This window comes from Corvus brachyrhynchos, unplaced genomic scaffold, assembly GCF_000691975.1.
Source record: "Corvus brachyrhynchos isolate BGI_N302 unplaced genomic scaffold, ASM69197v1 scaffold53, whole genome shotgun sequence".
Taxonomy (NCBI): Eukaryota; Metazoa; Chordata; class Aves; order Passeriformes; family Corvidae; genus Corvus; species Corvus brachyrhynchos.
In genome coordinates, this window is record NW_008237681.1 from 2,928,644 (window position 1) to 2,943,973 (window position 15,330).

At 39.2% G+C, this 15,330-nt stretch overlaps 1 long non-coding RNA gene across 1 annotated transcript in view; it reads left to right on the plus strand.

Moving 5' to 3' along the window:
* The first annotated feature begins 2,614 nt into the window (after positions 1-2,614).
* Positions 2,615-15,330, plus strand: part of LOC108446205 — a 14,957-nt gene continuing 2,241 nt past the window's right edge. Inside the window, exons 1-2 of the long non-coding RNA XR_001861329.1 lie at positions 2,615-2,738; positions 2,818-3,120. This is a non-coding gene — a long non-coding RNA (uncharacterized LOC108446205). The remainder of the gene's footprint in view (positions 2,739-2,817; positions 3,121-15,330) is intronic.

Here is a 15,330-nt window from a genome sequence, read left to right on the forward strand (position 1 = left end):
ATGTGGGTAACAGAAATGCTTGAATCTTGTTCCAGGGGTAAATACCAAATACATTGCACACCATTTGTTACAGTGGGGATACTGTAACATGATGTATCAAACAATGAGGCCCGTGGAAAAGAAATATATATGGACCGATTCTTGATAGATGTTTCAGAGATGTTTATTTCTCCAGCCACATGGCTGAGGATCTGCCGAGGAACTGCTCAATCACAGGACCCGAGGGTCCTTCTGCCCGCGCAGGGAACACAAAACAACCAATGGGGAACGAGGCTGACCAGGGGCAGGGAAACCCCGTGCCTCCCGCCCAGGGCCCCTCTCCCAGGACCACATGGCAGGGGGAGGGTCCCAACAACCATGGTACACATTGCGGAATTTGAATGGAAGTACAAGACCCACAGCAGCTTTGAGAGGAGAGTGATTTCTGGCAGTTGCACCTCAAGCAAGCAGTGCATCGCTGGATGAGGGGCAAGTGGAAGGCGAGTGTGGAATCACGGTGTGCCCGTTACCGGTGCCGGATGTGGGGATGGCTCTGGCTGCCATGGCAACCACGAGAGGAGCTCCCGCTCTTTGCCCTCAGCTGGAGACACTTGGTCCCCTGCTGTCTTGTCGCCTGTGGCCCTGTGACAACCAGACACTCACCCCACCTACCTGAAAAGAGCGGAGATCCAGGAGAGAGAAACTGGTCTGTGGTGGGTTTTCAGCTCCCCCCAGTAGCATGTGAGAATAGGAAAATTCAGGAAATAAACCCAGCTTTTAACACTGACATAATAATCATAAAGAATTAGAGTGTAATCTACTTGGAAAAGACAGTTTAGTCTAATTTAGGACTGCATACAGAAGTATTTTTATGGCAGACACTGAATGGATTTGTGCAAGCAAAGGACAGAAATAAGGTTGTTTAAATGCCCTATTGAGGCATTTTCATCCTTAAAACATGTCGCTGTAATCCTTAACCTTAATTTCTCTCATTTAGGACCCTCAGTACAAGGATAACATATAATCTACCCAAATAATCTAATAATACTGATCTATATTCTTAACGTCACCCACACCTTAATGTATTTTAGTTTGGGAAAACACACAGAGCCTGAAATAATGACAAATGTTGAAATGATCTTATATTGAAAACATTGTATTCAGGGATTAATTTTAATGAGGTTCTAATATATATTTTATTGCTTTAATTTTAATTTTTGTGTTTTGTTAAATGAGAGTTGTCCCCTTAAGAACACATTTACAAATAGAAACAAATCAGCTTACTAAATAATTTTGATAAAATGTCACCCATGACAGTGCTGAAATTTTGGTGGATGTTTCAAAAGATCAAATAATATACCGGCATGATCATCTCAGGTTTTCCATTCAATAAGCAAAGGGAAGTATAAGGAGATATCACAGAAGTTTTAAAAGAGGGAGAGGCAAAGAGAGAGGAAGCAAATGCTACAGAGAGAAAAGTGAAATTAAAGTCATTGACAAAGTGAAGCAAGATGTAGAGGGGCTGCCAAGTGAGTAATGAGCTACAGCCACAAGGACATGGGTGGGGGGCTCTCAGCTAGCGGCTATTGATGCTGCTCAGAGCACCTCTTGCCCCATCCCCGTAACAGGGAATCTCTGCCGGGTGCCTGTTGTTTCTCGCCCTTAAATTCTTAACCAGGATGTATTCAGACAGTGATCCCTTCTTCATATCAGCCGACACCAAAATCTGCACTGTGGCATCACTTTTCCTGGCACAGTGGTTTTAGAAATGTGAGCTCATACAACTGCAGCTGAAGTCAGTGACTGCTGCAGGTGCTCAGCTGTCTCATCCCCTATCCTTTTCCTTTTCCATGCACCTGCCCCTGTGAGGTGCTCTGAGAGCTCAGTCTGAGGGAAAGAAAAGAGAGCTGGAAAGCTTCAAACACGTTGTGGCTTCCATATCTCTTGTCCTGCTGCATTCCTGTGCCTGGAATGGTATTTGTCCTGTATGTGACAAGGGGATTGTGCTGTACTTGTCTGTGTCTGGGCACTGGGACATGGTCAGGGACATACTCCGTCCTTGGCATCCCTTCAGAGAGATGCAAGCTGGATTACTCATGTGGATAGAGTGGCAACATCAGTCCTTTAAATAGTTACATGGGGGAATTTGAGGTTCTCGTATATGTAAACCATTATATTTAGATATAAACCATCTCTTTTTCTAATAGCAAAAGTGTTCCATGCAGGCTCTGTTTGTTCCCACAAATGGGCCAGAGTTCAATTTCATGTAAAAATATCTGATCAGAAAGTGTTTGGTTTGTCTTTTTTAACTGAAAATAAAAGAAGACGGCAAGGAAATTTAAAAAAACCAAAACAAACCCAAACACTACTGTTAAGCTTTATTGCTAATAACCCTATGCATAATAATCAATATTTTGCCCTCCTGATTGTCTTTTCCTGTCATTCAATTTTCAGAGAGGTCAGACTATGCAGTCCTTATTACTGAACATGCGTAACGTTGTGTTCTAAATTCCCTGTAACTATTCAAATTGCAGCTCAGAAAGACAATTTGTCTATCACTCCAAAGTCTTAAAACAAAACAAAAGGCACCATATTGCCACTTTAGGGACACATTTGTTGCCTGCTGTTGCTATTATATATGTCATTTCAGTCCTGCAGTTAGCCATAAACTACATCTTTTCTTTTTCCAGAGAGAAATAAGAGATGCCTAAAGGGAAGCAAGAATGGAAAGCATCCTTAAAATGACTGATTTACAATTGGTAAGGAGATACAATATGAAAATTGTAGCTTTCTGAGTGTGTCACATGCCAAGTTTACACAATGCTCTTGCTTTAAAAGCTGCCCCACAGGCCAGTGTGATGGCTCAGAGGACAGTATGGCACACATGCAGCTGTGTGACAGGGAGACACTCCAGGTCATGGTCCCAGGACAGGCAAGAAGCTCCTCTCAGGGGATGAGCTCATGGGACACCTCTGCTGCAGAGACTGCTGCATACAACTCTGCACAAAAAGAGAGTATGCAGCACATACCTTTCTGCAGTTCGTCTAAGAATGGAATGGAAACAATAACGAAGGCCCTGAAAACATCAACTGAGGGAAAGAAAAAGGCCCCTGTGATTCAAACCAGAGGCTGTTTCAGGAGGTAAGCAGCCTCTTAGCATAAAATCCTACCCAAGTTCTAGTGAATAGATGAAAACCAAAGCCTATTTTATGTGACTGTGAAAAGCAAACATACAGAATGCTATTTTTAGGCTCCTAGGATTTAGGAGCCTGATGTGAGTTAATCTGCTTTAGCTCCTGTGCAGCTTGGTCTCTAACCTAAGATGTTAAATAGGATCTGTTGCTGCAGCTGCCACATTGCAGGGTGATGTTCTAGAGCATCTACCTTCATTTTATCTGCGAGGTGTAAGAGAAATATGGGCATTTAGGGGTGTAGGAGATGCTGTTCTTTGCCTTTTTACAGTCTAAGCCAATAATGGCTAGGAGAAGTGCTGATTTTGCATTTTAAGCAAAAGCATGTCCATCGTGTAATTTTGTGGAGAATTTGGCCCAGTCCCAGGATAGGTACGGTGTCTGGCTCAAACACCTTCACCAAAGTAGAGATGGATGCCTTGAGTCTGTATCTGAAGCTTACTCAGTTTATTTCGTAATCTAGTATTTCATAAAAAACCAGCTACTTCCTATTAACATAAACAATTCAGGATTGTGTTGGACTGTCACATCTATTATTTACTAAAGTGCTTATCCTCTATAATTTAAAGAACTCCTCTTCAACACCTTTTGTATTTTTGCTGTCTGGATTTTACTGTAGCATGGGAATCCATATTTTTCTTTCATCCTTTGTGGAAAAGCACTTCACTTTGTTTTCTGTTTGTTACCTGATAATTTTATTCCATGCCTGCTCGTTCTGATCTTATCAGAAACAGAAATGATTCTTCAGCAGTGTTGCTCTCCAGTCACTCAGGACTGCAAAACCTTTTCTATAACTTTCATGCTCACCTTTAGGATTAGCTACTTTGAATAAAGCAGTATCAGCTGCAACTTTATTCATTCCAGATTTACAACGGTTTGCAAATAATTTATGTATAGTACAGATCTCACATGTACACTTCTTCCACTGGGCATCTGTAATTAATTCCTGGTATTTTTAAAATACTAGTATTTAATTTGACATGAATCCATGAGAGGATCATCCCCCTTATCAAGTAATAAACTCTAAAACTCCAAATATATATATAGATTTGCTTTATTTAAAAATCTGTTATTCTGTAGGGAATTCCTGAAATATAGAGCTAGTTGCACCAGCAACTAGTTTGCTTCTTTTCAAGAAGCAAATTTGGTTAATTATAGCTATAAGTGAGCTACTCCACAGAGCTTTACTAATAAGTTGCACAGTGATTATCGCTCTGGTGTTCTTATTTCCCCATCACATGCTGGGATGGTTGTTTAAAAGTCTTGTGAACTTGTTTTGAAAAATGATCCTTGATGCAGTAACCCAAGAATATAAAACAGGGTGACATTACAGTTTGTGTGTCTCCAGCTTTAATTTGTATTTAATAACCTAGTTTTTGTTAAGTATATTAAATTTAGTTGACTTTTAAAAGAGCACCCACTGAGTTTTATGCACATGCAAATGGTATGTCTGTTTGCTATAGAATTAAACCCTCAATTATAATGACAATAAAGATGTAGTTATAGTTTTAATAATCAATTATCAAATAAGTATCCTGATTAGTACTTGAGATTAAGTTACTGATTAAATATTCCCGTATATGGGAGCTTTGGGAACTGGTTTTCTTAAGGAGATTGATCCTCAAACCCAAAGAAAGACTACCTGGATGCAGAGCTATACTTCAAAAAACAGGTAAAGGAATTTACTCTGATATTTGCACTTGTTGCCACAATAAAAAATTGCAGGTCTGTGTTAAGATTCCTACCTGTATCAATGATCATTTAATCTGCACCTAGTAGTCAACTGTAAATGGGGATTCAGTGTTACTTTTTCAACTGTTCATGAGCAGTTCTATTGTTTGAGACAAATATCTTCAATTTCTCCATGGGCAAAGTGGAAATAACAGACAGGTACTACCTATAGATACTGTAAAAAGTGCTTGAAGGCATGAAATTGGAAGAGATAAACACAAAATACCACTAGGCTGAGATGGTACTGTGATTGAACAAATAGCTTGGGGGATAGGAAATCAAAATAGCTAAACTATTTTTCTGGCCTTATTGCTAATTGGCTGGTGATCTTGGGTAGTGTCAGGTAGGAATTGCATATGAGACCTTCTTAATAGGGTGTTAAACTGCATGGCTCAGTGCTCTGTACTCTTCTCATCCTGTATCTAAGCTTATGTCGTGTTTTAGTGAAGTGCTTAAAAGTGAAGTTTGTTCACCATTTGACATTTTGAGCTAGTTTATTTTCAGTACACTGTCACAATTAAACCTCCAATGTTTTCTCATTTTTGTGTGCTGTTCAGAGCATCAATGTTTGCCTTGTTGTTTTCCCCCTAGGAAGATTGCCTTGTCTACTAATTTGAATTTTTAGCCTTTTAATCTACATGGATTTTAATGAAAACTCTTTTGACTGTTAGTTCACAGATTTTCCTTGCATTAAAAAGAGCCTGAGGTTTTTTCCATTGAAGTCATTGTCCTAATATGGTGAGAAAATGCCAGCATCTAGAAGTAGTGACTTAAAAGGAACGAATTACTATTTGAATGAAAATAAGACAGGAGAGACTAATTCTGATTTTACAGAACTTTTTTGAACAGCAGTGCAAAAACCCAGCAAATCTAAGAAGTCACATCAGATCTTAGACTATAGACTATATAGAAATCAAGAGTATGTGTAGAGATTTCAGATTCCTGGAGAGAGCAGTGATTTTGAGGGCAAAACCTAGCAGCAGTGCAAAAACCCAGCAAATCTAAGAAGTCACATCAGATCATAGACTATAGACTATATAGAAATCAAGAGTATGTATAGAGATTTCAGATTCCTGGAGAGAGCAGTGATTTTGAGGGCAAAACCTAGAATCTGGATTTGGGAGAGCGATGGTTTGGAAGTGGGGAGATGGAGTTACTGATTTTGGAGAGCAACAGCAAGAAGCAGTGAACAAGCATTTCTTGTAGGTTCATCTCACTTTAAAAAATTCACATCTGGCAAAGAGATTGCCTTGCCTGTATTCTGGAGCCTTCCGTTTAACAGGTCCTTCCAGGCCTTGCAAGTGTTGGCGCATAATTTAAATTCTAGTGTCCGAAGAGGTCCCTAAAAGTCTTTCTTTCTCCCCACCAGTACTTTGTTATCCTTCTCTGAATATAATAGTGCATGAAACACTTATACTGAGAAAATAATAGGCTAAAAAATATTAGAGGTGGACAGTGCCTACTTCCCAGAAAGGCACAGACTTATTCAAGCATTTGAAGCTCAGCAAGAAAAACCTCACAGGTATTCCCAAAGGACTTGCTTATGGCTCCTCTTCTCCTTCTGATAGCACTTAGCTATCATATTTTCCAAAGCCTTCTGACCTGCCCATGGCCCTCTGTTTTACTGAAAAATCTTGCCAGTATGCAGGACATATGCAAGCGAACAGGGGCATCATTAATTACTGTAACTTCAGGTTTCACAGATGCTGATGTCCTGGAACTTCTGCCCCACTGCTAACTCAGAGTTGTTCAGACACAGGCAATTTTCCCTACTTTGCAATAAAAGCTTCTGTCTCAAAGTTTAGGTTATCCTGAACATTTGTAAAAAACTGGTGCTAAGGTGGGAATGTCTTTACGAAGATCCACAACCATTACAAGCCTGGGGGAATAATTGAATCTATGGGCAGAGAAAGATCCATTCTAGAGAATCCCCCACTTCTTTTGGGTGACTGAGAGATAAAACAAATAGTGCCCAGGTTTATGACATTTTTTATAATTTCCGTCTCCTTTTGTCACTATGATTGCTATGAAGCAAAAATTGCTTTAAAATGCTACAAAGAAAGGTAAAACTGAAGATTTTCTGTCTTAAAGAATGGGCAGAAAGACAACAAAAGAGGAAAAGGCAAAATCCTAGTATTTAAGAATTCAAAGTTTCAGTTTTAAATAAACCCCCTGCTTTACCTAAGAAGGCAAAATATTCCTGTTGAAGTTTTTGGTGTCGAGGACAAACACATCATTTCAATTTGTGGGAAAGAGGACTCAAACATAAAATTTGAAGTGGAACCATGTCAATTCTGAATGATCATGGGTTAGAGGAAATGACAGTTCTGTAATACACACTTACTGTGCAACAAACAGCACTTTTTCTTGTGATTGTGTTTAAGATTGGGGCTACATTCTGCTTTTACTGAAGTAACTGAGTGTCATTATATAATGAATATATCCCCCAGTGTCTAGGCCCTGGAACACAGAGTGGGCAAAATTAATTATATATTTGCTTTCTTCTAGAGCAGCCTGTACATCTTTGTTGTTTCAGCAGCGTCAAATATGTATAGCAGATGCCATCTCCTGGCAAAATAATTTTTGGAAAGTAGTACTAATCTTACACAGCTTACATGAAGGAACTGATTTGTAACTATTTTTGAAATATGCTTAATGTGAAAGAAAGCTGTTATGTCCTTGGAGTTTCATAGAAAGCCTTAACTGTTCAGAGACATTAGTTAAACGTTCTGATTTTCACTTGACAGTCCCTAATAGTCTTGTAGTAAAGAACTGTATGTTAAAAGTTTAAAAACATGTGAAATACATTCAAATACATATTTAAAATATTTTAGAATTCTTAAAATGACAAAGTTTACAGGTAGGGGTTACTTTTTTTCTTGGACTACCTGATACAGTTGAAAAGAGAACAAGCTTTGGGGCTCAAGAGGGGGTTTGTAAACTTAGCTTCAAATTCTTGTCTAATTATATACAGAACAAACAGGATTCCAAGTGTAATGATTTTCAAGAGACACATGTCTTGACTAGCAGAGAAATCTAGTACACTAACATGAAAAAAATAAAAAATTCAAGTGGCTAAAATAAAAACCAGTTTGATTTGACTTGGATATATTTAGAATATTTTATTGCATTTCATGAATAATTATTGAATTTCAGTAACATCCCTAAGTGGCAAACAAGTATGATAAGACCACACAACAAGCTCATGGAAATGAGGTTCTGACATGCAGTGATCTGCTTTATTACACCAACAGATTGCCTGGCACTCAGCAGAGCATCTGCATGGGGTCTGTGGCACTGCTGCTTTCACAAAGCTGAAGAAAAAAACAATAGTGGTGAATCTTCCAGCTAACTGTAATATGTGTTAATTTTGTATTTCCAAGTCCTTTTGGACCTAGTGGTGTTAAAGTGATGTTAAAGGAACTAGAGTTTTAGAGTAGGTGTCTCTTTGCTCTATCTCTCTGTTTGTACTATCCTGTGGTTTTGATTTCTAATACAGACAGATTCACACAAGACACCAAACTGGTAAAAGTAAGGAGGTCAGAAATAGGCTGCAAGGTGGTTTTAAGAGGTCAGGCCCCCTGGGACTTCAGGAAAAAAAGGAACTGGTAGAGAAAAGCTGACACTGGACAAGATCAACATTACTACTCTTTTCACAAGGAGAAAACTAAAAGCTACACACATTTTAGGACAGTGTGTTTAATCTTGCTGAAGCTTCTCCAGTGTATTTAATGCAACACATTGCCATTGTTTCTTCTGTTAAAGGATAAGAAAGTAGGTGATTAAAAAATGTTGATGCTGAAAGAGTATCCTATGTCATTTGCAGCCAATGAATTCCACGGCCTAGAAAAGGAGCCTTTTGCTGTGGTCAGACATGGAAGTTGCAGTCAAATACTGAAGCAGTAGTGGTTAAAGGGCTGCCTTTAATTTTACCCAGGAGTAAGGTGCATTTCTGGATAGGAAAAGTGTCATCTCTGACAGCTGGGCACTCCTACCCCTACATGTGCTTTGTTACAGGACAGCACAAAACCCTGGTGATCCGTATTTGAAGCAGGGTGAGCTTCTTCCCTGGAGAATCATAGTAACAATTGCAACTGGCCCAAATCATAGCATGAAAACCCTTGGGGTCTTTGGAGCAGACCCATCCATTTGGAATATCATATTCATGTAGAGTAAATATACCTGTGATGTACTTCTAGACCCAAGCAGTTCTGTGCATCCACATTTATGGCAAGCAGAAAACTGTGCCTCAGCTGTTGCAGCTGGAATTGTTTATATTACATTTTAGTAATAAAGCCAACAAAGCGCTGCTTACCAAAATTATACCTTTTGCAGTGGTTTTAGAAATTCTCAAAAATTTAGAGTGCTTTTTTTGTAGGGCTTTATTTTGCTTGATTTTTACATAATTCTGCTCAGACATATTTGGCAACATTTTGCTGATGCAGCTGTATAGGGAACAGAGTCCCAGTCAGGGGCTGGTTTTGCCATTGTTGCCTATCTGGGAGCTGAGAGCCCGTCTCCCTGGAACATCCCAGCTTAGCTGAGCGCTTCCCACCTCTCACTGAGCTTGTGATCTTGGTAGGGCAGAGGCTGTTTCCATAGCCCTAATTGCTCACTTTGCAAGGCTCCTTGTTACAAGTGTTTTTGCGCTTACTGAGGCATGTGAATCAAACTTGTCTGTGTTTGCTTCAGCCCCATAAACAGTGCTTGTTACAATATGGGCTGTTTGCCTGATTATTCAGAAGTCTAATCATTGTAGGCTTCATTCTAGCAGCACTCACACTGAGCTTGTTTTGCAAAGCCCTCTCACGACTTCCATTATCATTTTAGTACTACGAAATTCTTTCACATCATACCGTTTTCAGAAAAGGAGTGGAGAAAAAAAAGGCAGAAAAAGCCGACACCGCAGAAACAGCTTCTTTGCTCAGGACAGTATGGTATTGTTTTCCAGGTCATGCCAAGAGCTACTACTACTTATTTTGCTCTATGGGAAAAAGGACTGTTTCCCATTGGTAATTCTCATCTGCCCAGTCCTAAGCCTCATTATAATCTCTTTTTCCCTGCTTAAGTAATTATTCCCTGGCTTTTAATTCCAAAAGCAGAATCAAATAATAAAACCTGGCAAATGCTGTCATTTAAATATAACCCAGCCGTGTTTTCCTCCTGGAGGTTTTAACTTGAAAAACTGGAGCGTAACTGTTGTCATTGTCTGAAACTTCTGTAGCGGCTGGTAATTTACATTAATTAAGTATGCAAATAGATGACATAAACAACAAATTGGCCTCAGCGCTAACAGTTTTCCTCCCACATTTTGAGACAAGCAAAGTGGTATAATGGTATGGAAGGGATCTAATTCATCCTAATTCTGATCTTCCTCTGGGAGCAGAAGGAATCCAGCTGGGCTGCTGGTGGTGTTAATAATTTTGACACATGGAAAATTTTGTTTTTAATATAATTTCAGATAAAGACTGCTTGATTTTTTTTTCTTTTTTTTTAGCAACATTTACGGCAAAACAAAATGTGATGAAAATTAGGGTATTGCTGGTCAATCACATTACCTCAAACATGCAGAATTCCTGTTTTGTATGTGGAAACAGAACTTTATCATTTTTAGGAGGCATCAAACTAGTGCAAATTATTTCTATATAGTGTTCAAGAATCCTGGTTGCAGTTTTTACTGCTCTGAAAGGACTGTGTTGTTGGAGCTCCGGAAATTAGTACTTAAGGTTATTGATCTGTTTTCTCTCTGGCCGTAGTAGAGAATGTGTGTCAGAAAAAATTTATAACAACAATACTCATTTATCTCTAGATATACTCTTCTTTTACAGCTAAACAAAATGAATAAAGAAAGTACTCATATTCAGATATCTATGTGCATTCACCACAGTTCCCCTATAGATCACTCCTTGCTTTATGTTTCATCCATTTTTCTGTCCTAGAAGGAGGGATGCCACAACCTGCCTCAGCCCTGAAGTCCTGGCTTACTTCCCCACAGCTGCCCCATATTGTCCCACAGGCCATTTGTTCTGGTCTCACGCGTTGCTCATCTTTCAGTCATGTCATGCATGCTGTTTTCTAATTGCATGGTGGTTAACTAATCTGGGTCTCTCACTCATTTGGGGTGGGGGGGCCACTTCTGCTCTGCTCATGGGCCTCTGCAACATCCCTGGCCGTATAACTGTGGGTAAAGAACTGAGCTGTGTTTCATCAGAAGCTTGACTTTTTTGACTAATGCATTTTCTTTGCAGATCTATTTCTACAACTGTACAATGCTGAGCATTGCTCTTGTCTTCAGACCCATACACATTTGCTGCATATAAATTAATGGTTGTAGAGCAGAACCATGCACTGGTGCTCTCATTGCTTCCTCATCTGCAGATCATGGCAAGTTTTATGTATTTGAAGTGATATTTGCTTATTTTGACTGGCAGTATCATTTATGTGGTTTTGTATTGTCTCTTCTAAGTGGAAGTGAGACACAAGTGCAAATTCTACATTCTGAGGTCAGAATGCTTCTCTGTGCTTTGCCACTGCCTTTGTTCATCAGGGCACTGGCAGACGCCAATAGAAAGCAAACCCAGATAAAAGCATATTCAATAGTTAAAAAATTATCTCAGGTATTAGCTTGGCTCCATTCACAGCCTTTTAACTTCAAGTGTAGGACAGAAAAGTCTCATATTTAATATAGAATGAAAAACAAAAATAAACACAGCTGTATTTGACGGTTTTTATTAGACCAAATTATTTACAGTTGCAGGTATCCTAAACCTTTTATTATTAGACTTTTCTACTTTGGAGGCTGATAATTTTCCTTACATAGCTTTCTGCTCAACAAAAACACAATAGAATCCTTTGATCCCATATGCTATAAGCACAAAATAAGTACTTCTCCAATAATAATTCAAGATTGTTCTTCAGAGTTTTCATGTTTCAAGATGTGAAGACAAATGTAACTAAGTTATTTTAATACTGCTTTGGTTTTGTGAAATTTGATAAGTTAGGTATGAGCTCTACAGACTCCAGCAATCCTAACACAGACTAGGGCTTTTAAAGATCAGTCCTAGGGAATTTCTGTGTGACCATTGCACAAAAAAAGAGTATTCTTGAGTAATCCTGCATCATAATTTCATGTCAAAACTGCAGACATGGTGAATTTGCTATGCAGCACTTGCAGCAAGAACTACCGGAAGTGTCAGGCAGCAGCCTGGATTTCAAGGAAGTAAATTTAAGCAGAGTCTCATACTTGCATTTTCCTGCTCTAATCTAGGCCTGTTTGAAGTGATGATATCTGGAGAGAAAGGCCTTGACTTCTGATACTTAGAAAAAATTAGTGTCAGTGAAGTTCAGACTCAAGTGGTAGGGCAGGCATGAGCTTCATCAAAGAGGAAAGAGCCAAGGAGTGCCTGCCATTTGGGACAGGCAATTCCTAAGGCTTGCAGGCTGATCTATCTAGTAGTAGTGGTTGTCTAGTAGTGTATAAGGGCAACTAAGCTCTATGAAAGATGGAAGGAACATGTCCATGGACTTACTTTTCCTTTGGTTAGATTAGGAAAACAGCTGTGCATAAACCCAAAAGGCTCTATCCATACGGATATGTTCATTTCTGTTTAACCTCAGGCTCCCACTGCTTGGATCTTAGTTAATTGTATTGTGTTGTACTTGGACCATCTCTCTAGGCAGTGTCCATGGGGAGCACTGCTGGAACATACTTTACTATTTGTACAGAAGGTACTGAAATACAAGTTTTGATCCGAAGTGATCTGGTGTGTGGTGGTGACCACAAGGGCTTTGAATCATCTGGTTCTCCTAAAGGGAAACTGACTCTGTGCCCAGTGAACCACAATGACCTCCTAAGTAAACAATGCAATAGAAAACTGGATGTTGAACTATACCATGCATACTGGCCTTGCAGGCTTTACACCGTGCCAGGCCACTTCTAGAAAAATAATAGACTGTGTTTTTAAAAAAAGAATTGGCATGCATGTACATTGACAGCCATCTTCCCAGGAAATATTACACCCGTGTATTAAAAAAAAAAAAAGAAAATATTCTTTAAAGAGATCCTGTGCTTTAATCCACCTAGGCCCTGTGAAATCTTTGAGATTGCAGTGGAGTATCTGAAGTCTTTGGTGAAGTGTAATGAAATCTTCATGCTGAGGTAACTTTCTTCCTTAATAGCATGGTGGGAGAGAATCCATTATGTTTTAAATCTGTCTTTGTCTCTGTGGAGACATTTATTTTAAAGTAACATTTTAATCATGGCTTCAGCCTGCAGGGAAAAAAGAAGATACCCAGAGCTGAATAATGCATGTCCAACTACCAAAGGGGATGCTCTATTAACTCTGATTTACATATGACTGATTGTTTAAATTTGTAATATCACCATTCAGATGGCATTTTGGAAAGGTGAAGACCTGGTTTAGGGCCACCATAATTCAAGGAGTAAATGAACATAGTTTAATAAACATTATTTGAAAGCATACATTGTCAAAATAAGGCTGACCCCCACCATGATCACTTTTAAAATAAATCAGCTTCCAGGGTCCTTTTCCTACCACTTGGGCTTAGAAATTATTTGTCTGGGTGTTGTTTACTGTCCCTATTTTCATGGACCCTTGGCAATTTTAGGGTCAGAAATAATATATATCTGCAGAGAATGTGAATTTAACAAATTTCTTTATAAGCGCCCACTTCTCTTACCCATTTTCTTTCCAGAATCAAATAGTTCTGCTCAGTTCAGTTTGGCCATTTGCCTTCAGTTAATGGGTCTATGAAGAGTGTTCCTTGATTTATTTTTCATTGGTCTGTCCTTGCTTTTTGGGGCTGTGTGCATAGGGGGAGACATTTTGCCATTCCGTCGGTGTTTGTGCGTCACTAGTGGGGCATGTGCTGTAGTTGGGGAGCGCCTGGTTAAAGGCTTCCACTTGCTGGACTGGCACTGCCTTCAGTGACAGCCCTTCAGCTCCGAGCCCTGACCTGCCCACTCCTGCCTTTGAGAGTAATTGTGCCATCCAGTGCCACTTGTGCTGGACAGAGGCACTAACAGTGCCAGAGACACACATAACCTAATATCTTATTCAGAAAGCTTGCACAGTAATCTCAATGAGAATACTTTCAGGATTTTTTTTATGAGCTAGAAGCAGTGAACACTGTTATAAATGCTAGCATATAACACTCTGAGAGGAATAATTGCAGCATATAGTTACTTATGTTAATACTATCACATTATCTTGTGATAGCTGTGCAATTAAATGAGTCACCACTACGCCAAAATCTCATTTGTCTCCAAGCACTCCACAAATATGCTGCATTCACTGTCTGTGCTTCGGTCTGTTAGCTTTTTAGCTGCATTCTCTTTGTGTTTGGAGAATAACGGAGCTGTGGAACCTTCAAAAAGATGGAGCATACTGTTTGAAATTTAGTAATAGAAGGATATTAATCTAATGAGTGTTTTTCCCAAAATGTATTTAAGAAGATACTTTTCTGAATGATATTTACACAGCAATGTCTGAACCTTAAAAGAGTATTTTAAGAACAAAAACAATGTTGTGAGACAACAGTCTTTGTTCTATTTACCCTCCACTCTGACTACAGCCTGTGTAATCCATATTCCACTGAAACAAATCCCGTTGGCGCTGTTTTTCATTTTCAGACATTCCCAGTAATATATGCAGAACTTTTGTGCTGAGCAATACTGGAACATCCCAAAAGGGAGTGAATATTTCACTTGAAGAGTGGTCAGCTCTTGGTTTCTGATAGGAGAAGAAAAGGATCCCAGCAAAGAGATAGGAAAAAGCTCGTTGATGTTTGGGGAAGCACGTTTTAGATAACAAATATGATTTGCCCCTTTTGTGTTGCAGATTTTTGCTGAAGAAATTATATTGTGAATGTGGAAGAAAACTGATAGAAAAGCATTCCTTTTCCTTGCACAGAGTCTCTTCTCTTTCTTTTCCTTATTAAAATCTACAGTCTGATTTTTGTATACTTAAAAACATCTCTCTGGCCTGGAAACACAGCTAGGTCTAAATGTGGCTAGAAATAACTCAGCTTCCACCTAAATCATTGTGGAACTAGAACATTGCCTCAATGCAAGCAAGAGCTAAGTACAGGCACAACAGCTCCTCTCCTGGTTGCTGTAGCAGCTCAGAAAACATCTGAGAAAAAACAAAGAAAAACAGAGTTAAGCAGTGCTTGAGAAAATGTTCCCTGTGGCCTCAGGACACCGTTCTGTTATGGTCAGATGCTGTTACGGTTTAAGAAAACAGAAATCGGGAGTGGTACATTTATACCGCAGAGTTTAATTGTGACCTTTCGTATTTAGGCAATATCTTTTTCCAGCCCAGGAATTAAATATAGTACAGAGAGACACTCCTCAATGTGACATCAAGTATCGTTCTTCCCCTGAAGAAAAAAATGTGAATGATGAAAG